This window comes from Micrasema longulum, unplaced genomic scaffold, assembly GCF_059751315.1.
Source record: "Micrasema longulum isolate JH-2025_06_02 unplaced genomic scaffold, ASM5975131v1 h1tg000558l, whole genome shotgun sequence".
Taxonomy (NCBI): Eukaryota; Metazoa; Arthropoda; class Insecta; order Trichoptera; family Brachycentridae; genus Micrasema; species Micrasema longulum.
Genome location: NW_028277754.1, coordinates 341993 through 364983, shown reverse-complemented (window position 1 = coordinate 364983; position 22991 = coordinate 341993). Strand labels below are relative to the sequence as shown.

The following is a 22991-nucleotide window of genomic DNA, read 5'->3' as shown; positions in this document are numbered from 1 at the left end:
TCTAGCACAACGTCCACATTTACGACAAGAAAAATGCTTTTTCCGTCCTGTTTGGTGTTAGTTTTCCTTTTTTACGATAGTAAAACCCTAATTCGTTAGACTATCACTTGCGCATTGTCTTTATTTCTCAAGTTTTGATTGCAAAGTCGACGTTAAATCCTCCGGTACGATATGCGGTGTGCGGTAGGTGGTAGGCAAGCTAGTAGAATCGAGATGATGCATGATTTACATCTTTTGATTGGTTGATTAAAAAATCATTAACATTAAAAATTCCAATCTTCTTAACAGTCCCCGTAATATTATAATAATACATTTGTCATTACACCATGTCAATATAATGCATCATCCCCCTTTCCGCGCCCAGTGGTGCATAATGCACTGCATTGGTAAATCTACTGCAGCGTAGTTCGATCATCTGTTACATGAAAGTAAGAAGATCAGTCTCAAGCTTCAAATGCCAGTCCAGGAACAATGAAACATTGCAGTTTAAAAAAACCTTATAAATCTCTATTTCACTTCAACCCTACTAGAAATCAATAAAAAGCCATACCCTTTAAACTAATCAACTCTCTTGCACACCACAAACCAGCACATTGCATCTGAGGACCTAATTAAAGAAGAATATCTCAATTAAATTTTGAGCACTATAAATTAGAACAGGTTTACCTTGTGAGGACGATTTTAAAATTATTTTTTATAAAAATAGTTTATATGGTATACATAATAATAAATTAATTATCTTTGGCGGTACCTACACACAAGAAAAAATCCTTGTTGCGAAAATGCCACAAGGACAAGGACAAGAACCTTGTTGCCGGTTGATGCCGCCCGTCAATTAATAAATGCGTTTGTTGTTCTAGAGTCGATTATTGTAATGGTATCTACGCAGGTCTACCAATGAACAAAATGACTCGCCTATAGTCTGTATTGAGTGCCACAGCGAGACTTATTTTTGGAATCTCTAAGTTCAGTCATATCACTCCACTACTTCGGGAATTACACTGGCTACGTTTTCCATAAAGGGTCGAATACAAACTCTGTTGGCTTATGTATAAGTCACTGCACAACTCTGCTCCGGAATATCTAAGGGAACTATGCATTCCAGATGAACTAGCTGACAGGCGTCTCACGCTTAGATCAGCTACGTCTACGGCGAGAGGAAAAGTTATTATACCTCTACGCAAACAACGCGCATTTGCGATCGCAGGCCTTATGGCATGGAATGCTCTCCCAACAGAGGTGTGAGGCTATGAAAGTGGAGTGATGTTTTGGAAAAAACTTAAAACCCACTTGTTCTCTAAATCATTTGAATAAATCCGTAGCATGTGACAACAAAATAAATTATTACATGTGTACTCTTTTATTTGAATCTTAATACAAACTAATGTGTGAGCACCCGATAACAAGCTATTATTTGATAGTTTATAGAGACAAATATGTTATAAGTTGAAATATTTTATGTTTTTATTCTAATACTGTATTGGTGTTGTAATGGCATGAATATTATTGAATAAAGACTTAAAATCTCTGATCGTTTGCCACAGAAATCCCAAATCCCACCGAAGTTAAGCAACATTGGGCGCGGTCAGTACTTGGATGGGTGACCGCTTGGGAACACCGCGTGCCGTTGGCCCTCTTTTTTTGAATAAAGACTTAAAATCTCTGATCGTTTGCCAAAGAAATCCCAAAGTTTTTATGTTTTTTTTTGTTATGCTCTGCTTAATTAATTTTTCATTCAATATTATACCAAGATCGGTCGTTTCGGTCACTCGCTATAAAATTGCACAATTTACAGTGTACTTAAAAGCAACGAAGAACTTCAGCCCTGCGGGAAATTGGATACAAAAAATGTTTTCTTGCGCGCGGCAAAAATTCGAGCATTAAATTGTAAAACAAAGTTTCTTGAACATGTACGAAAAAAATTATAAAAAAATATTTTATAACACTACGTGCCGTTGGCCCTCTTTCTTTTTGCACTTTATAACAGTGCATAATATTATTTTTCCTGAAAGTTTGCTCATAACGAAAGATATTCTTTCAGGCCTCGCCAACGACCATACCATGTTGAACACACCGGTTCTCGTCCGATCACCGAAGTTAAACAACATTGGGCGCGGTCAGTACTTGGATGGGTGACCGCTTGGGAACACCGCGTGCCGTTGGCCCTCTTTCTTTTTGCACTTTATAACAGTGCATAATATTATTTTTCCTGAAAGTTTGCTCATAACGAAAGATATTCTTTCAGGCCTCGCCAACGACCATACCATGTTGAACACACCGGTTCTCGTCCGATCACCGAAGTTAAGCAACATTGGGCGCGGTCAGTACTTGGATGGGTGACCGCTTGGGAACACCGCGTGCCGTTGGCCCTCTTTCTTTTTGCACTTTATAACAGTGCATAATATTATTTTTCCTGAAAGTTTGCTCATAACGAAAGATATTCTTTCAGGCCTCGCCAACGACCATACCATGTTGAACACACCGGTTCTCGTCCGATCACCGAAGTTAAGCAACATTGGGCGCGGTCAGTACTTGGATGGGTGACCGCTTGGGAACACCGCGTGCCGTTGGCCCTCTTTCTTTTTGCACTTTACAACAGTGCATAATATTATTTTTCCTGAAAGTTTGCTCATAACGAAAGATATTCTTTCAGGCCTCGCCAACGACCATACCATGTTGAACACACCGGTTCTCGTCCGATCACCGAAGTTAAGCAACATTGGGCGCGGTCAGTACTTGGATGGGTGACCGCTTGGGAACACCGCGTGCCGTTGGCCCTCTTTCTTTTTGCACTTTATAACAGTGCATAATATTATTTTTCCTGAAAGTTTGCTCATAACGAAAGATATTCTTTCAGGCCTCGCCAACGACCATACCATGTTGAACACACCGGTTCTCGTCCGATCACCGAAGTTAAGCAACATTGGGCGCGGTCAGTACTTGGATGGGTGACCGCTTGGGAACACCGCGTGCCGTTGGCCCTCTTTCTTTTTGCACTTTATAACAGTGCATAATATTATTTTTCCTGAAAGTTTGCTCATAACGAAAGATATTCTTTCAGGCCTCGCCAACGACCATACCATGTTGAACACACCGGTTCTCGTCCGATCACCGAAGTTAAGCAACATTGGGCGCGGTCAGTACTTGGATGGGTGACCGCTTGGGAACACCGCGTGCCGTTGGCCCCCCCCCCTCGTCTTTTTGCACATTTGCATTTTGTTGCAAAAAACCTACGTACATGCCAGTTGCATCATAAAAAGATAACTTCAGTTAAATAAATGATAATTGTAGCTGTTGGTTATCCGAAAAAAGAATAATAATATATAATACAAAAAAATGGTTTTTAAAATGTGTTTTAGAAAAATATAAGTTAAAACAACAAATATTTAAATAAATATTTTTTTTATAGAATCACTTTGTTAAGCGGCGTATTTTATTACCGTGGTATTTTATTACGAAATTGGCGCCGTAAAAGTTATCCATAATAATAATAATAAAATAAACAATTGTATAGCGCCCTTGATGTTATTTTTCACAAAAATGGCGCTACATAAATCAGCCAAGTATTATTATTATTATTATTATCACGCCAAAATAATACGCATGAACGAGATATTTTTACTGATTTTTTTAAGAAACTTTATTTGGCTCTTTTATAAAATTTCTAAATGTCTCTTGGTAACTTTTTTCTTTCCTGCGTCGATATGTAGGTACTTCATTGGATTGAGCAAAATAAAACGAATTCTGTACTCGTTGATCAACCAACCATTAATAAATCTATCAAACGGTAAAATGCCCTTACGATTTGGTAAGGGCATCATATCATGTCTATTGCTGATTTAGGTACAGCGGTAATGCCGCATCATCTCTTAATTTTATTATTTTAAGTGTTTGTTCTTGCCATCAGAGACGTCTCCCTCCTTTCATCGTGTCAGAATATTCTAGAGTGATGGAGGAAAAGGTTAAACTAACTCTTTCATTCTATAATGCGTATTCCTTGACAGGATTTATTTGAAAACCAAACAAACAATGCGCATTTTTGTTCTGACTTCGTATTATTATCCTGCCGACATCTTCTGACTGATGGCGTCTATTTATTGCGTTCCCTAGACCGCTTTACACTCGAACCTTCACAAAGACTGTACCCCACAATAGACGTAATTAATATCCAAAGAATCACCAAAATCTGTTTTTTTTTTTTCCTTAACTATTTTTTTTTTTTTTTTAATATCTCATTACATGAATTGTAATAAATAATAGTCATTATGTGATAAAAACATCATACTATACTTTTTTGATGAAAACGAAAAAGAACTTCTTTCAGCGTTATTTACTATATACAATAGTAGTAATAAATAATTCATATTGATGTAATAATATGCAAAATATTTTTTATTAATAACTAGGCAATTCGTCTTTATAAGATTACGAGAATAAACACAATATGTAATTGAATCGATGACTTATTTTTTTATATAAATAAACGTTTGTCTATCAAATTTACGTCATCATCATCATCATCATAATTCTCTTCCCGCACCTAATGGAGCATAAAGCACTGCTTGATCATCTTTATATAATGACATTATGATTCATTACTAACATTTGTTACACCAAAAAAAATTTTTTTTCTTCTTTTATTTTATCTTGTATTTTAAGATTATGGACATGTGACATTTTTTTCTTTGTTTGATGTTGTTTATAAACAAGTGTTTTGTATTTTGTTTTCATAAATATATATTTTTATACATTGTTAAAAGCATATGCCATTGAATAAGTAAAGCAATAATTTCCTTTGTTTTTTTGTGTAAAAAAATATTATTTGCTTTCTTATGATTTACTCACATATTTCAATTTTGTGTCCGTTTTCAACGAGTTGTAAATAACTCACTATTAGAAAATCGAATCCAAGTTGGGTTTGAACTGCGGACCTCTGATCCGTGAGTCCATAACACTAGCCGCGGGACCACAATTCGATTCAATTATATGTATGTTGTTTTTTTATTTTTCAATATTTGAAAATATTTATACCATAATATTCAATTGTATACGTAGACGATTTGTTTTTTCAATTTGTAGGTACTTAAATAATAGGTAAATTTGTCTAAAACTATTTATTATATCAATGGTGAATGTTACGCAGTGTGTAAATTGGCCACTTAAACCAGCCAAAGACAGGTCATAAGCCCTGTAAATGCCTAGACTTCCATATTCCCTTATTTAAGGTATTCTCTATCCCTGTTGTAATTTGTTAATGTTTATTATAAGTTAATAGCGCTCCCGTTAACAAAGACCAAATTATCTGGACAATTTATAGTGTTTCATATATTTTTTTTTTTGATTAAGCATTATATTTTTAATAACGATATTTCATATTTTGCCAGTGTCCCCACTGTTAAATTAAGCCCCTCGTATATTACTGTTATTTATAGTGAAATAAGTTGAGAGTTAAAAATATTTCTGTAAATTAAATTTCATATAAAGTAGTCATCTCATTGAGTTTGGGATATAATGCCAGATACGCACCGGAAATAACCCCACTCAGTCTTGTGGGATAGTTCGAAGGAACCCTGACGTCTGTGATAAGGGATAAATTATACCGAGAGTCTCTTGAGTAGTGCATGAGGAACTCCAGAAGACACAGTCCACTAAATGGTGTATTTATGGCCACCAACGGAGAGAAATGAGATCACTTTGGATGAGAACTTAGGTACATTATATACTACAATAGTACTCAATTCAAACATAATACATTTTCATGGAATTACTAATTAAATTTCTTAACAATACGCTCAATGGAATTTCATTTATTTACATACATAAAGTTATTGTACATTCAACGATGTTTGAGTATGTTCAAATGCTTGCAGACTGGCTGGATTTTTAAAGGTTTCAGCTCTTTAATTTATTTATTTATTTATTTTTATTATTTTACACATTTATTACAGCAATATACAAGTAATTATTTATACAACAAATTAATTCAGTAGTAAAAGTAAGCATACCTATTTTTTATTTTTGCTGTTGGTTCATCTAAACTGCCTAACTAGGGATAGCTCCCCCGTTCTAAGGCAGTAAATTATGTATTTTATAATGATATTTAAAAGTATTTACAGTTTTATCATAATGTGTGCTTTTTCAGTCTTAAAGGTAAACAATAAATATCCAGAGAAAACATAAATAATACCAAAATCTCTATATCCTAAGTCCCAAGTCATTACTAGTAAAACAAGCAACCAGCTTACGTCCTTCTACATCGGACAACAAATTCTCTGACTCCCTCCGACCAATATGGATTAAGAATGCAGTCAACACCTTCCCCAGCCTGGCAATCCTACCACATTTCCACGAAACTGGGATAAGGTTATATAAATATCGGGCCTATATAATATTGCTGCCTTTGAGCCAAAAAAGTATTGACTCCTCTCCTCTCTCTTTTACTTCACAAAAGTCAACAGATGGAAGAGTTGAAGAAATGTGGATGTTCAAACATGGGCAGAATGGTGAATGTTACACAGTGTGTAAATTGGCCTCTTAAACCAGCCAATAACAGGTCATAAGCCCTGTAAATGCCTAGACTTCCATATTCCCTTCTCAAAAACGTTTTCCCTCTCTGTTGAAATAAATTTAAATTATTGTACATTATTTGAGACAATAAGTCCCAACTCGATGGGACTAAAAGTCCTGTGTTGAGATGAGACGAGCAATTATATGACACAGACAAATGAGTATATCACCACAAATATAGGATTAGAAACATAAAAAATATTTTTAAAATCATAAATATGGCACATCAATATGGTAAACAGTAAACTCAAGCATTTGGAAAATCATCAAGGAGTTTCCTACTCAAATCCCTCCCACTAAGGAAAATCCAGTCCTTAACTCCTTTCTTGAAAATATTTTTTTTCCTTGAGAGCTTAATACGTTCTTCCAAAATATTGAACACTCTCGGTGCGATAAATGATAGATGTCTCTGAGCAAAAGTCGTACGGGTTTTGGATATGACATCATTTATGCCCTGGAAAAACCTCGTACGGGGACATTCTGCTGAGACCTCTCCTTCTGTTCGACCAGAAGTGTGTAAGTGCTTCTTTTAGGTACAGTTGTCTCATATCCAGCACCTTCATGTATTGGAACAGTTGTTATAAATCTATGCAATGGTCTCTTCCCTTAGACAAAATTTAAACCTGTACACTTCTCCTGAAAATGGTTTTCGTTTTCGAGAACTTAATATGTTCATCCAGGACATTGAACACTCTTGGGGCCACGAAAGAGAAATTTCTCTGAGCGAAAGTCGTACGTGTTTTAGGTATTAAATAATTCAAATTACATAAAAATCTCGTACGTGTAATTTGACATTGACCCGCTTTTTTTAAATTGTCTAATATCCAGTTCCTTCATAAACTGAAACAATGTCTCAGATGGGTAAGTTAGGGACATCGAAGCATAAGAAAAAGAGAATTAATTAAGAATTATTATTATTATTTTTTATAATATTTTTTTTTGCACCACAACAGGCCAGGAGGCCCAATTACAGTGGTGAATTACATCACAGAACACCCAGGCTTGAGAAAATACACACTTTAATTTTTGTGTTCTCACCGGGAATCGAACCCGGAACTTTTCGTGTGTGAGTCAAGCGTCTTGACCACTACACCACGGAGGCCGCCATGGCCGCCTCTTATTATTATTGTTATTGTTAATTAATTATTGTTTTTTCATTACGTATTTTTGTATTATTTAATTGAGTACTTACTATTATTTATTACTCCTATTTCTCATATTTCTTACTATAGTATTGAATGAGTTTTTAGAAAACACATCTCAATTATGTTTTTATATTCTTTTTCTATTGATTTCAATGATTCTATTATTTTCTTTTTTTAAATACTACAATATTTTACTATTATTTTGTTGATTTTAATGATACCGTTATTTTGTATATTTGATTATGTATAAATCTAAATTTGTATACTTTATATTTTTTAAATTATTTCTGACTATCTTTTTTGCATTGTATTCTTTGGAATTTTATTATTTATTACTTAAACCTTTTTTTCTGGATTGTTATTCTATTGCATCACATGTCATTATAATTTAATCTAATTAATTTTACCATGTATCTTTATTGTTAATTATTATGTCTTGACACGGGCATAGCCTTAAAAGCCTTAATAAGTTAATAACTATCTAAACTAGTGTAACTTTGAATAAATAAATAAATAAATTATTTTTTGTAAAAAATCGTAAATCCCTTTGTTAAGAAAACACATCACATCGCACTTTTAGTTAAGTATGTAGATCGTATTCATATCGTTGTAAAATGATGAACGATATTGAACACTATAAATAATAAGCTTTTTAGAGTTTTCCCGGTAAAGCTCTCGGGAATATTACACGAGCGCCAGAAAAAGCCATTTTATATTTTGAAAAAGTAAAAATTTATTTGTTAAATAAATTTAGCAATTTAACATATTTTCTCGTCTCGGGAATACAAGTTTATCGTTTTCTTTGTTAACTATATTAACAACGTTTTTTGATCTATAACAACATGGTGGCCATCAGCTCATAATACTCGCACCTACATATTCATTATGTATTTATTTTATTTTATTTTATTTTATTTTATTTTATTTTATTTTATTTTATTTTATTTTATTTTATTTTATTTTATTTTATTTTATTTTATTTTATTTTATTTTATTTTATTTTATTTTATTTTATTTTATTTTATTTTATTTTATTTTATTTTATTTTATTTTATTTTATTTTATTTTATTTTATTTTATTTTATTTTATTTTATTTTATTTTATTTTATTTTATTTTATTTTATTTTATTTTATTTTATTTTATTTTATTTTATTTTATTTTATTTTATTTTATTTTTCTTTTTATTTTTTTATTTTTTTTTATATTTTTTTTTATTTTATTTTATTTGGGAAATCAACAGTTCTACATACATATTTATAGTAAACAAACAGATATAGTGTATAAACTCAGAACTAATAACAGATTTCCACAAAGTATACAAAGTTAGTAAAGAAAATACATTACATATCAAATAAATACAAATATTAGTTTAAACATATAAAAATGTTATTTTGATGTACTCGTAAATATTTCCGATATTTTCGTTAAATATACATATCGACGCCGGAAAGGAAAAAGTTATACAAGCGACATGTAGTAACTTTGCGGAAGAGCCAATTGAAGATGTTTTTTTTTTAATTAATAAAGAAACTCGTCTTTTAAATTGCGTAGGAATCACGCCAAAATAATACGCATGCATCAGATTTTTTTTAGATAAAAAAAATAATGTTATTGGCTCTTGGTAAAATATAAAAATATCTATTTTTTAAATATAAATCTTATATAATTTTTGGTTTAATTTTTTTTTATAAATCTTGGGTTTAAGAAAATTCATGTTTTAAAAAAATATATATATTAAGCCAAATATGTTAGTATTATAAATGTTTGTAAAAGGCAGATTTGCCGATTATGTTAATAAAATAAATAAATAAATAAATCTCGCTTGGTAATGTTTTTATTTCCTGCGTCGATATATCGTCACTTTAGTTAGTTTTTGTCGAACAGACAATTTTTAATGAAATTCCAGTGTTCAGGAGCTCTGAGAAAGCTTTATAATATTTTTAAAAAAAAATTTTTTAAATTGTTTAAGGGGTTATTTAAAGAATTTTGTCTTAATATGTTTATGCGTATTAGACAAAAATCTTTTAAGCTCTATTTCTGCAGATTTGTGTTTTGGTCTGTTGGACTAAAACGAACTGAAGCGACGATATGTATAAAAAATGTACTTGTTCTTTTTAGTTAATTTATTTATTTTTTTTATTTTTATTTTATTTATTTATATAAACGCCCAATGGGCATTTTTATGACCACATTACACACACACTGCTATGCTCTATTTTTTGTAAATTTATTGATATCATTCTAAATTTGCTAGAATTCCACTCGTCCATGCGCTTTGTAGCTGCACGATGATTGGTTATCTAGCTTTCATATGCCAACTTTAAAATACCTAAATTTTGTAAATGGGGTCTAGAATTCCAATCGTCTAAGCGCTTAGTAGCTGCAAGACGTGTTGTAATCTTACTCCTTTTTATTATTCATATTATTTTTTATTTTTTTTAGTATCATTAATACACTAAATTTATTTGTCAATTTTTAAAATGTGTAAATGGGGGCTAAATTTCTAACTGTCTATGCGCTCTGTAGCTGCAAGACGTCCTGTAATCTAGCTCCTATCTGTTATATTTTTTATTGATCTTAATTGAAAACGAGGAACTAGAATCCCAACCGTCCATGCGCCCTGTAGCTGCAAGACGTACTGGGATATTTATTAATTGTACCGCGCCCTTGAGGTGATTTTCACAAAAGTGGCGCTACATAAATTATCCAACTATATATATATATTATCCAACTATATTGATATATATATATATATATAGAAAATTATTATTATTATTATATATATATATTATCCAACTATATTGATATATATATATATATATAGAAAATTATTATTAAAAAATTAGAAAGACTCAATGGTTTATAGTAGACTATGTGGGAGTGGAAGCGGGAGAGAGGTGTTAATAATTGAATTTGATTCAGTGATCGTTTGAAAGAAGACAACTTGTTATCAAAGAAATCAAGACTGGTATGTTTGTTGGCAGACCTAAGAATTCTGGGCATAGGGGAATGAAAACCATAGTTAGTTTTATGAATATCGGTATGAAAGAGTAAGTTTTGTCTGAGGTTTCTAGTTGGGATATTTAATTTTATTGAGCTCAGTAGTTCAGGCGCATCAAAGAGTGAGTTGAGAATTTTAAATAGGACTATAAGGTCGGATTTATTTCGACGGTCTTGAAGAGAAGATATATTCAAGGTAGTTTCTAACTCATGATTCGTATAAAGGTCTCTGGATAAGCCCAATCTCCAGCCTATCTTTCTTGAAAATCGATGTTGAACTGATTCAATATTCTTGATGTGAACATCATAATATGGAGACCAGATAACAGAGGAATATTCTAGGTGCGGGCGAACTAGGGAACAGAAGAGAGTTTTAAGGGTATTGATATTTTTGAAGTCATCTGTGCTTCTGTTAATAAATCCAAGAAGTTTTAAGGATAATGTTTCTGTTGCGTTGTTTTTACAAGGTATGGATTTTTCTCTATTATTTTTAACATTCATACAAACCTACATTCATACATACATTTTTTAGCGTTTTTTCATTTGAATAAATCCGAATTAATAAAATGTTTTACTAAAAAGTTCCATTTAAATTATAGATCTTGTTAAAATAAATATGAATGGAATCAATTTGTAAAGCGCCCAGAGGTATTATGATTTGAAAATGCCGCTTTATAAATTATCCATAATAATCAAAATCATAATAATAATGCAAACGATCTGAAAGGTAAGGTGATCTCAGCCCACGCTTCAGTTACAGGATCAACAGTTAAAAAACCCTTTAAAATCCCGTCCACTCTGCCAAAAATCAAACCCAGGACATCAACAAAGCGGACTTTTCTCTGTATAAAGTTGAATGAAGAATACAGTCGTGTGTGTGAAATAGAACCAGAACCTTGGACGAGTATTGAAGATTCGATGGCTGCTCTAAAAATATGCAAGTTAATCGCATATTTTTAAAGCAGCAATTATGTTCCTAATTATAATTTACATAAATTCATTCTATGAAATTATTACTCGGAGTTGAATAGCACCGTATACAGTTTATCCCGAGGTGTAAATAATAAATAAAGCCTTTTCCTTAATCTTCCGCTACAGCTTATTCATGAAAACGAGATCAGCTACCCCCTTTCAAGAGTTAGCGAAAGCTTTTTAGGGAACTTTTATCTTTTACACAAATATTAAAAATTGATTTACATTTGAAATTCTATATACTCGTTGATAATATAGAAAACTTTTTTTTTTTTAAGATTTCTATACCGAATAATAGGTTTTCTCCTCTTTCATGTTTTGTAGACGAAGTTTATTTTATCTAAATTATTTTTTTTTCAAAATTAAACGTAGTTTTAAAATGATTAGTAAGATAATTTTTTTTGTTGATATTTGATTTGATTTGAAAACTTTTATTTGTTCATTCTATACATATTGTAACGTTGTAAAATACAAATCCAACGTACCCCGTTTTGAAAGCATTTTAGTACTGGATTATAATTCTATGTTGCCTGATTTAGCGCCATCTGACGGCCGCGGTAAAACAGTCCAGCTGTCGCGCAAGGACTCAAAGGGCAGGCGACCGCACATTTCAAAAATGTAGTCCTTCAAGAAAGGGAACGTTCAACGTAACGTAAGCCTATTTGATTTAAATTTATTAGCGAAATTCTTGTAGAGAGAGATATCATATTCTAATGAGATTGTATTTTATACAGGTTCCCTTTTTCTACCTTTTTTTCTATCCTTTTCCATTTATCCACCTTATTCTATTCTTATTTATTCCACCTTTTATCTACTTTGTCCGATGATAAAGATTTTACAATGTAGTATATTTACTCCATGATTTGAATGGATCACTAATTATTACGAAGTTTATTCGTAAATACCTGTAAAAGTGGGTGTCAGATTTTAAAGTTTTCTTCAAGATCATGAGACACAAGCTAACAAATGCAATGAAGCAGACGATCATTTACTGATTTAAAATGTCGACAAACAATCTTCTGGGAAATCATCAACTGAGCCAACCATGAGTAAAAATATATCAACCGAGGACGTCGCATATCGAATTCCATCTGCGGATTTTATTTTGTAAAATCAACATTATTTCATATCATCTCGAGAAGAAAACAATCAAGAATCTATTTCAGTTGTCATTATTATTGTTGCGAATATTTACTTCTTAGATAAATTTATTGTCAACCATTTATTCATATCAGCTAGGCAGAATTCTGATTTTTTATATTAACTAATCTTGTTACATTTGTAGAGAATTGCTTCTTTTATTAAAATTTTGTATTTCACTAACGAGTTGTTTATTTCATAAAATCCAGATCTTTAAGTCATATTTGTCATTTTACAGTAAAGTATTTTATATATAACATTTTTGATTCCGTTCATAAAATTAAATTTATACAACATAATCTTATTCTTTTGGAGAATTCTCGTGTTCTTGCCGATTGAGCGAAACTGGTGAAAGGTAAGTTGTTTGTAGGTACTTTATTTGGTTATCTGCATTATTCTTCTAAATCTTAAAAATTTGCTCATTGGTTTGTGATAACCTACCTCTATAATGTCGCCCAACTGGGACCAAATAGTTTATTTCAACTTCTTATAAACACTGACCCTTTACAATACACATATTGTATGTGGGCACCGCCAAGGAGACATATGTCCGCAGATACGGTGCGCAGTATGTGGTGGACCAGCTATCGAAAAGTGATCTCTGAAACGCAATAAATGTGCGGAAAGACGAAATAATGATAGAATAGATATAACGAGAATGAACTTACTTAATATAAGAATAGCTGTACAGAAATATTTCAATTGAAATTTAATACGGAGGAAAGAACAAAACTCCTCGACTGAATTCGTAATTTCCAGAATATTTGAAGCTCCACCGCATTCCACAATAATTCACACGCAATAAATTATTTCGGAAGTAAGAAGGTTCCGGAAATAAATCTTATCCACCAAAATTTCTTTCATAAATTTATTTTACTCTAGAATTTTGTTTAGAAATTACACCCAAGAGAATAAAGTTATTTGATTTAGCTATGTTTTTTACGTCTTAATCATTTTAACTTCAGGATCTCGTTTCATTGACCTACTTCCCTTTAAACAAACCCCCTGTTTCTGGGTCCTGGGTTCGATCCCTGGCAGTACTTGTTTTTTTACAAAAATATAATACATTTATTTCACAAAATAATTACGTCTCCCAAGATCCGTGAGACCAAAAGCTCTTTTGGGTTGAGTTGGGATACAACATAATGGAAACGGTCGTGCAATATTAGCTTCAAAGGTGGCTCTACACTAAGATATTTTATTATTCCAGGAATGGCACCTAATAGCTAGCTAGTAATATAACTTTTAAACTGTGTATTTTTTTTACTCCTTAATTTGCTTTTTTTTTATTCCAGTAAAATGGGTGCATAGTGCAGATCCAATTCTACTATATAAACATAAACAAAAAACATTTTTTTAATGTGAAGCACTTATGGTGGTCTCAGCATATCCCGCCATCGCTCGAACAACGGTGAATGGATCCACCCTGCAGTGGCTTGGAGAAGCGCGTTTTTAGAGCTTTTCAGGCGTTCCCATAGGCTCCAGGCTCTTTGGCGAAGTAGGGCAGCGAAGATGTTTACCCGTCCAGCTGTAAACATTTCGGAGGCACTGCAGTACCTAGGCAGTCCGAATAATAGCCTGTATGAATTATTATACGTGACCCTTAATTTATTCCAGGCTCTGACACTGATGGCTCTACTATGTCTCTCTATGTCCTGATCATCTTTACAATCATCAGTCAGTATGTGCCCTAGATGGTTTAAATATTATATTTTACTTATAATTCAACTTACGTGTATGTATTTATTTTACATGCAACTAATATGTAAAAGACACTAAGTTCCGTTTATTTCAATAAAATAAAGCATAAGACTGATGACACCATATCTTCACGTTACAGATAATTGAGATACGCTGTATTTGGTATTCTAATGCAGTGCCCTATGCAATACTTAATAATTAACTTTTGCAAACAAACAAATAAAAAAACAAACCATCACGCCGCTTCTCCGTAGAGGTACGCAGAGAGAATAGAACGCCACATCACTCTGAATTTGCATGCAGACCCAGCTTCTTCTACGTTCATGCAACTTCTCATGCACGCACGCCGATTATTCCTACTCTTGACATGTCCGTCTTCAAGTATTTTATGGACTTGATCATGCCATATCTTCCTCGGTTTTTCTCGTTTTCTGCATCCATCAACATTCGCATCGTAGATCCTTTTAGCCGTTCTTTCGCTTTCCATTAGCTTTACATGTCCAAACCAGCACCCCTTTCTTGATTCTGTCGATAATGCTCGTCTTTTTTTGCATGCATATTTAAAAGTACTTGCATTTTATTTTACAACAACTTTTATATATGTGTGCACAGTGCATTCGAATGTTTTAACTAGAGATGGAATGAATATCCATTAACTATCGGGTATCCGACCGGATATTAAAGTTAGAACCGATCGGCCGTATAGTAGCTCAATATCCGGACGAATACCGGATAGTAACTCAATATCCGGTAGATACATATTATTCATTTACATGCGAAAATTTCATTAACGCCACTAAATTGTTTTTTTTTATATCGACAGTGTTTGAAAAAAGGGAAGTAACCCCTATTTTTTCAAAAAACAGACTTTTTTTCATGAAAATGTTCATCTGTGTTCAGTTTACACCCTAGAAAAAAATAACTCCGCAAATTAAAAATGTTTATCATAAAAAAATAACTTAAAATTAATTTGCGTGAAAAAAATTAAGGGCAAGGGATGAATTTACCTAAAACCATTATAAAATAATCATTTAATTATTAAACTGATGAACCATATTATTGCTATGCAACTCATTGATGGATAAGTCTTTTTTTATACGCCTCCACTCGTTTGCTAGAATAGATAAGACTTAAAAATCATTTTTAAAATCTTCATAATATATTAACCGCTTTGTATTTTAAGGACATGATTTTTTTTTAACTGTGAGAGAAATTCGAGTGCCGGGGTGTTTTTATTGTTTTATTAGGACAATGGGCCGGATATTCGGCTTAGGGGCTTGCTGGATATTTGGTATCCGGCCAAACCACTATCCGTTTCATCACTAGTTTTAACCCTATGTTAATGTTAGTGCCTTTCAGCGAACTAAATAAACATAAATTTTTGCTTGTTTAAGCACGCACATTTGAATGATTCATATGAAAACTATTTGTTACGCACAAATAAGCTATTTATATTAAAGATATTAATAAACTTTACATCTGTCTACGTTAGAAAACGTGAACCCAGAGGCGTCCTTGGAATGAAAATCGCCCTTCTAGAAACAGCTTTAATAAAGAAAACGAATGACGTAAATGGAAACATAAAAAGTGCTTAATTAAATATTCAGTAACCTCATCAATATTCATATCCTATTCTGTATTTTCTATTATTCTGGACCAGTTTTACTGTTGCTGTCAGTTCATTCACTTTATTGGATTATATCAGAGAGGTTGTCTTACCACTAACGAGTAGGGAAATTATCAATCGTATGTAGATATTTTTTACGGTTATTTTTATTTGAATGGAATCATCTGAATAATATTGAATGATTATTATTTTCAAATCGATACACTAGTAGTAGTAGTAGTTAAACACTATCGATATATATGGATGCGAATATATAATTATATGGGCAATGAGGAAGATCAGCCCTATGGGAAATTGGATATAAAAATGCTTTCTTACGCGTGGTAAAAATTAGAGTATTTAACTGTACGGCAAAGTTTCTTAAAAATGTAAAATAAAAAAAAAACGAACTACTTTGAACAACGTCACTGGTTCATATGAATCAAACAATGATAAGAAAGTTCTGAAATATTTCCGGTTTACGATACGTCAACGGACCATCGACAGAACAGACCAAGAAGAAGCGGAAGAGAACTAAGTTCTCGTCACACGCGGAGTAATTTTAGAAATACATTTTTTTTCAATTTGGTTTAATTTAATAGTCTATTAAGAAATAATAAAAAAACACAGAACTTTGTCATTGTCTGCAAAGTTAGACCAAATTTCCTGTATGAAAAATAGTCATAAGTTACTCTGGAAATATTAAAGAAGATAGAAAAACAGGTGAAAAAAAACGTATGTATTTTTTATTGGTGGTTACGGTTTTACGGCTAGATACTCTTAATATGTTAATATGGCAGCATCTAGCCATTCGGATTCAAAACTGACAGTTATGTCAGAATTTAGTTCGACTTCAGAATAAAATTGGCGATCTCGGAACAATAAAAAAAATAAATTAATTGTAATTAAAGCATAAACAGCTCGTTGGAACCAATTTTTTGTCACTTTAAATGAGTAGATTGTACCTACCTCAAAACTAATGTACCTACCTCAAAACTTGAAGGTGGGGGTCGGTTGTATATCTTCGTAATCGCTTGGGAGAATTTGTCTTCAACTATACCGACACGGTGAAGGTATAACTTTCATAACTTCCCATTGTAATCCCTCCTCAATCACAATCCTCAAACATGCATTTTAAAACTATTTTATTATTCTAACTATAGCGTACATTTATTATCCTTTATAATATCTACGCTGTTGTTTCATACTACAGTGTAAATAAAACTAACAATCGACGTGCTGTTCAATGTTGAATCTGAATAATAAAACAATAACATACTTAGCCATGGTAAACACGATCGACCAAACAAAGATAAAAATATTTAGGGCCAATTTAATAAAAAAAAGTTATGTCAAATAATTTTCGCATTTTATTCAAAATGGGTCGTTTTATTTTACTTTTACTGTTCAATTTGACGAAAACGCAACAATTATTTAACTTCAAACTTTATTTATGTTAACTTTTTTTTTGCAACGGACCCTTAGAAGCAAAAACATGACAAGTTTTTTATTTTTAATATTAACTATACGCTTAATTTTACTCGTGTAAATGTTTATGTTTGGTAGTTGAATTATATTTTTCTTAAATCTTTTTTCCTAATAAACGTAGGTTTACGTACTACGAGTATTATAATATTATTTCGAACTTATTCAGGCTATTTACGAGTACACTAATCTGAATATTATTTTAAATAAAGAATTAAATGAAATGAGAATAAAAAACCAATATATGCTGATATTTTTATAAAATGAAAATTAACGTGTTAAACACGCCTCCTTGAGGTGATTTCTGCAAAAATAACGCCATATACACTATCCATAATAATATCTTAATAATTTCTTATCACGTAAATTCTATTGTAGAAAAAGCTTACCAAATGCTGGGCTTCATTTCAAGAAATTCCAATCCTTTTTTAAAAACCCAATACATCAAAAACTTTATACAACACTTTTGTACGCAGTAATTTGGAATTTGCATCCGTCGTGTGTAGCCCACTAGCCCATAGCAAACATAGAAAGGATTGAAAATGTTCAACGAAATTTTTTTAAATACCTAGATTATAAAAACAATAAAACGCTTTGTACTTACAGCCAATCTGCCAAACAAAATGGATTTTTTACCCTTGAAAATAGACGCACTGTATCTGAATTATGCTATTTATATAAATTATCTAATAATAAAGTAGACTCGTTTAACCTACTCTCCAAAATTAATCTTAATGTCCCCTTTCGCGTGACAAGAAATAAGTATTTATTCCATCTGCCAGTCTGCAGCACTAACTATGCACAACACTCTTTCCTCTATCGTTCTTGCTCTAACTGTAATGCTTTTTTTTCATCTTTTGGTATATTTTGCATGCCCCTTAAATATTTCAAAATAAATTAAGACTCATTCTTTCTGGCTGCTATACGATCCCACTTACTATTTAATGATGCTCACACATGAGTGATAAACACACCTGAACACTACTCCCACACTAATACACATAAACGCACATCTACACTTACTCCTATGCAAATACACATAAACACATCCTTTTGTTGTAACACAATTTAATAATATGTATGTATGGCACACATAAACATATTCTTATGTGCGCAATAATAATAATGTACGCATATTTCATTTATAAGTTGCTTAACACGTATTTCTTAACCCTCTGTTTGCCCATTGCAGGAGACTGCTGCGAGACACTGCATAGATGTATGTACTATTAAGCGTGTTGTCCAGATGTTTTTTGAAATACATGTTTATGTAATATTTTTTATTTTTACTATTATTTGATAATATTCGTGCTTCCACTTTCTTTATTATTGTCATTGTTTATTTGTGTATAAATCTAATAAACATTGGAGTAAAAAATGGGAGAGTGTTCTCAAACTTTGTGGTTTAATGGTAGGTGGTAGGTTTACACGCTCGCCACAAGCCTCTCGATGAATAGATTGGCAAGCGTACGCAAGCCAAACGTCACCATATACACGCTTGCGGATGCGGCAGTTAATCCTGAGCGTTCATTGGTTCAAACCTGCAGTATAATATCTCATTATTTTTTAATTAGAAATTTTATTTATAAACCCATTCAGATTACATTTTACATTTAACAAAATATTTTTTTTCTATTTAAAATTCTAGTTCTACTATTAATGATAATATTTTAAATACCTTTTGTAAAGGTTGTCTGAGTCTTTTGTTTAGTTTTGTCTGGTAGTTTATTGTAGAATTTCAGTCCCTGGTTTATTAACCTCGACTGTCCTTGTGTCCTTTTTAAAAGTTGGATATGATATTGTTCTGACATTCTCGTATTGTGTCCATGTTTACTACTTTATTTTTCTAGTTTGAATTCTTCGTCTACAATTACATTAGTGGCTAATTTATAAATAAATTTTAGGGATTTTAGTTGAAAACGTTAAGTTACATTTGATTGTTAAGTTTGTTTAAAGAGTTCTTTAGTTGCTGTTAGATAAAGGAAATCAAATACTAACTTTAATTTATTTTGCTGTCTTTGTGGTCTGTTTATGTCATTTTGATTTCCTGTTCCCCATAATAGTTGCATATTATAACAATACATTAGTTTTTTTTCAGTTTTTAGAACAAAGCTTTTGATTTTTTTTTTAAAGACTCGATAATGTCGCCACTTTGCTAATTCAATTGTTGATTTGAATTTTTCATGTCAATTGTCTGTCTATTGGTAGTCCTAAGTATTTAATATGTTCAATTTCAGTTAGAGTTCACCATTTATGTAAGCATCTATTTTATATCATTTTTTTCTAGATTCAAAATTAATAAAATAACATTGTTTGTTTTATTAAGTCTAAGTAAGTTTCTGTTTATCCATTTAGTTAATACACATAGTTAGGTATTCGTTTATGTCATTGTTTGTTAATAAGTCAATTTGATTTTTATAGAAAAGTTCAATGTCATCCGCATACATAATAATTTTTCCTTTGAAGTTGTACAGCGATTAATCATTAATATATGAAGTATATAATAGTGGACCCAAAATCGATCCTTGTGGTACTCCAAAATTTACTGTTTGTATTTTTTTTTTAATCCATTTATCCAGGTATATTCTTTTAATTTGTTTAGTATGATTTCAGTAGTTTACATTCTTGAAAGCTTTAAATTATGTTTCATCTATGACTTCCTTTGATTGGTGCACAAAATACCGACACCGCGGCAAGCCGCAAGCCGCAAGCATCCGCAAGGCAGGCCAAACCCCTATTCACACGCTTGCGCTTATCGACGCTTGGCAAGCGTGTGGAGCCACCTTTATAGTACGCCATGTCTGTAAGCACATAAAACGGATGCTTTTAAATAAAGCCTTAACATTGTGCGATTTTTATTCCGTGATTGTTTCAAAGTTAAATTGAAAAACTGAGTCCTGGTTTTATATTCCATTTGAAAGAATAGTTAGCTCATTAAAATGAGTGTTATGTGCTTTCACTGAATATGGATTCAGATAAAGTAAAGTGGAGGGGACATTTTGTAGCGTAATAAAATACTACATAAATAGATGAAACTGTAATAAACTTACTGAAAGAAGAAAAACGTTCGGAGTAAATGTTTCTCATAAAATGATTATTTTCTGAGAATACTAAAAAACATCTTTGATGATTGCCGCTATAGTTAAACCTATTATTTTTGTTGCATATCGTAATTTGGATTAAGAGGATTGGTGGCGACAGAGAACTTCGATGAATAGGTATTTGAACATTGTTTTTCCGTCACTCTCTCAAATGCCCATCTGATACTATGCAAAAAAGCAATTGCGCGTCCGTCGTGTCGGACTAATTGTGCCTAACTAAAATCGACAAAACGGCGTTTCGCCGTCCCGTTTCCGCTACCCAAAACTGAACAGATTTGATTTTTATTTTCAAGAAAGAGTATCAGAATAAATTTTTCTGTCAGTACCTTTTGCTATTTTCAAAAATAATTATCATATTTGTATACCGTGCGTCCGAAGACGGCAGATAAAACGTCATTTTTAGATGGTCCTTAATAACATAAGAAACAATTTATTGAAGAAACAAAACAATAAAGACACGCCAAAAGTAAATATCTATAGTGTGTAAAAAAATCATTGTTTTAGTGCCATAATCCAGGGAGAAAATACGGGAATACGTTCGTATAAAGAAAAGCTAGACCGCCTTCTCCTAATAGAGTTTAAATTATACGAAGCGGTTACGCGTGAATGTTTACTGCTATTTGTATATTTAGGCTGTCGGATTTTTTTTAAGAAGTAGGAACCTGAGCAGCCTGGCAGTACCTACCGCATTTCAACAATTCACGAATTCCACATTCAAATACAAAACTGACAGCTGTGTTTTTTCTAAAAACAAAAGAAGATCTCTTGTGTGATCTAATAGTTCTACATTATCTCTGGTGTGATCCGCATTATAAACTAACAAAAAAATATAGTATTCCTACCGCTATCCATATATAGTTTTTGCTTCAGTGTTAATTGTATTATTATCATCACCGCATCCAATATGCAATCTTAGACAAAAACAGTTAAACAGTTTAGTTCTTTCGAATTAAGAAAGAACTAAACATTTGCATCATTTCCGCAAATAATATCTGGTGGAGCGAGGGGGAACACTTCAAAACAGGTGAGTCGATTTCCATTGTATATTAGATGGCAATAAGCGTCCTTAATAACGTGTGTGCTGGCCGACCTTGTTGGACAAACTTGAATTAGTTCATTCGCTTTCTTAGCTATCGAGGAAGTTTTTGAAATATTAATCTACAAAAACAACAAAATTATAGTTCTGTTGGGATGTTATCCGTCGGAAGATTATCTCGATTTGATATTATTCCATTACAATTAGAATCATGTGGGTTATAATTATCAGATGATACGCGTTGGAGATAACTTTCATGATATTAATTTCACACCGAATTCGCAATGGTAACAATAATTTATAGTCTAGAGCTTTGGAGATCAAACGTCACGTATTCGTTTGGAGACTTTCGGCGTGGAAAAGAGAACGATATGTCTTGGATTCTTACTTTATAGAATTTTGACAGCGCCCTATGTTAGCTTGTCTTACATTCCATGCTATGTTCAGGCACATGACTACCCCTCCAGCTGATAGAGATGTTTGCATGTACCTTTATTCAGTACAATTGCTCACATTAATATTTGACCCAATAAGGAAGGAAAAATCACGCTGATAAAATAAATTCATTGGTTTTTCTTGAAATACACGTTGATTTTATTTAACTTAATATTTTATAGAACTAGTAGGCTTACGCCGACCTCTAAAAAATAAAAACCTGCTGACAAGCCGATCTCGTGATTTGGTTTGTTTATATTTTTATTTATTTTGCACCTATGCTTATATTTTTGATGAATAAAAAAAAGTTTATTATTATGAAAGTAAATATTTTGTTACCTGCGAGTGATACTAATTTTTATTATATTTAAATAACTCTGCCGATCAATAAATGCAATTTTTTGAAACACACATTTATACGAAGATTTCTCTCCTGAAGCTTGAAGGAATGTTGAATGTTGATATTTCAAAAATAAATAATAAGCTATTTCATAATCATGCAACAAGATGATATAATAAGATGATATAAAAATTTAAGACGGGAAACTGGTCTCAGAACTGCTTTACGTACAAAGGTTGTTGTACGTTGTTTGAAAAATTCAATTTTTACGTTTATTTTCAATGGAAATTTTACAAAACTTGGTTTGCGGAAACTTCGGTGTACAATTAACATATTACAACAGAGATGAAGAACATTAAAGATAAGGCAATATGGTAGTCTAGGCATCTACAGGGCTTATGACCTGTCAATGGCTGGTTTAAGTGGCCACTTTACACACTGTGTAACATTTACCATTCTCC

General features: G+C 32.1%; 6 non-coding genes across 6 annotated transcripts; all 6 read left to right on the top strand.

Moving 5' to 3' along the window:
• Positions 1–2046: 2046 nt before the first annotated feature.
• LOC148280655 (5S ribosomal RNA) lies at positions 2047–2165 on the top strand. Its single transcript, XR_015822548.1, has one exon. It is a non-coding gene; the product is annotated as a 5S ribosomal RNA (ribosomal RNA).
• An 85-nt stretch (positions 2166–2250) lies between these two features.
• LOC148280654 (5S ribosomal RNA) lies at positions 2251–2369 on the top strand. The gene has a single exon (XR_015822552.1). It is a non-coding gene; the product is annotated as a 5S ribosomal RNA (ribosomal RNA).
• An 85-nt stretch (positions 2370–2454) lies between these two features.
• Positions 2455–2573, top strand: LOC148280653 (5S ribosomal RNA). The gene has a single exon (XR_015822551.1). It is a non-coding gene; the product is annotated as a 5S ribosomal RNA (ribosomal RNA).
• An 85-nt stretch (positions 2574–2658) lies between these two features.
• On the top strand, positions 2659–2777 carry LOC148280652 (5S ribosomal RNA). Its single transcript, XR_015822550.1, has one exon. It is a non-coding gene; the product is annotated as a 5S ribosomal RNA (ribosomal RNA).
• An 85-nt stretch (positions 2778–2862) lies between these two features.
• Positions 2863–2981, top strand: LOC148280651 (5S ribosomal RNA). The gene has a single exon (XR_015822549.1). It is a non-coding gene; the product is annotated as a 5S ribosomal RNA (ribosomal RNA).
• An 85-nt stretch (positions 2982–3066) lies between these two features.
• Positions 3067–3185, top strand: LOC148280650 (5S ribosomal RNA). The gene has a single exon (XR_015822547.1). It is a non-coding gene; the product is annotated as a 5S ribosomal RNA (ribosomal RNA).
• The last annotated feature ends 19806 nt before the right edge of the window (positions 3186–22991 follow it).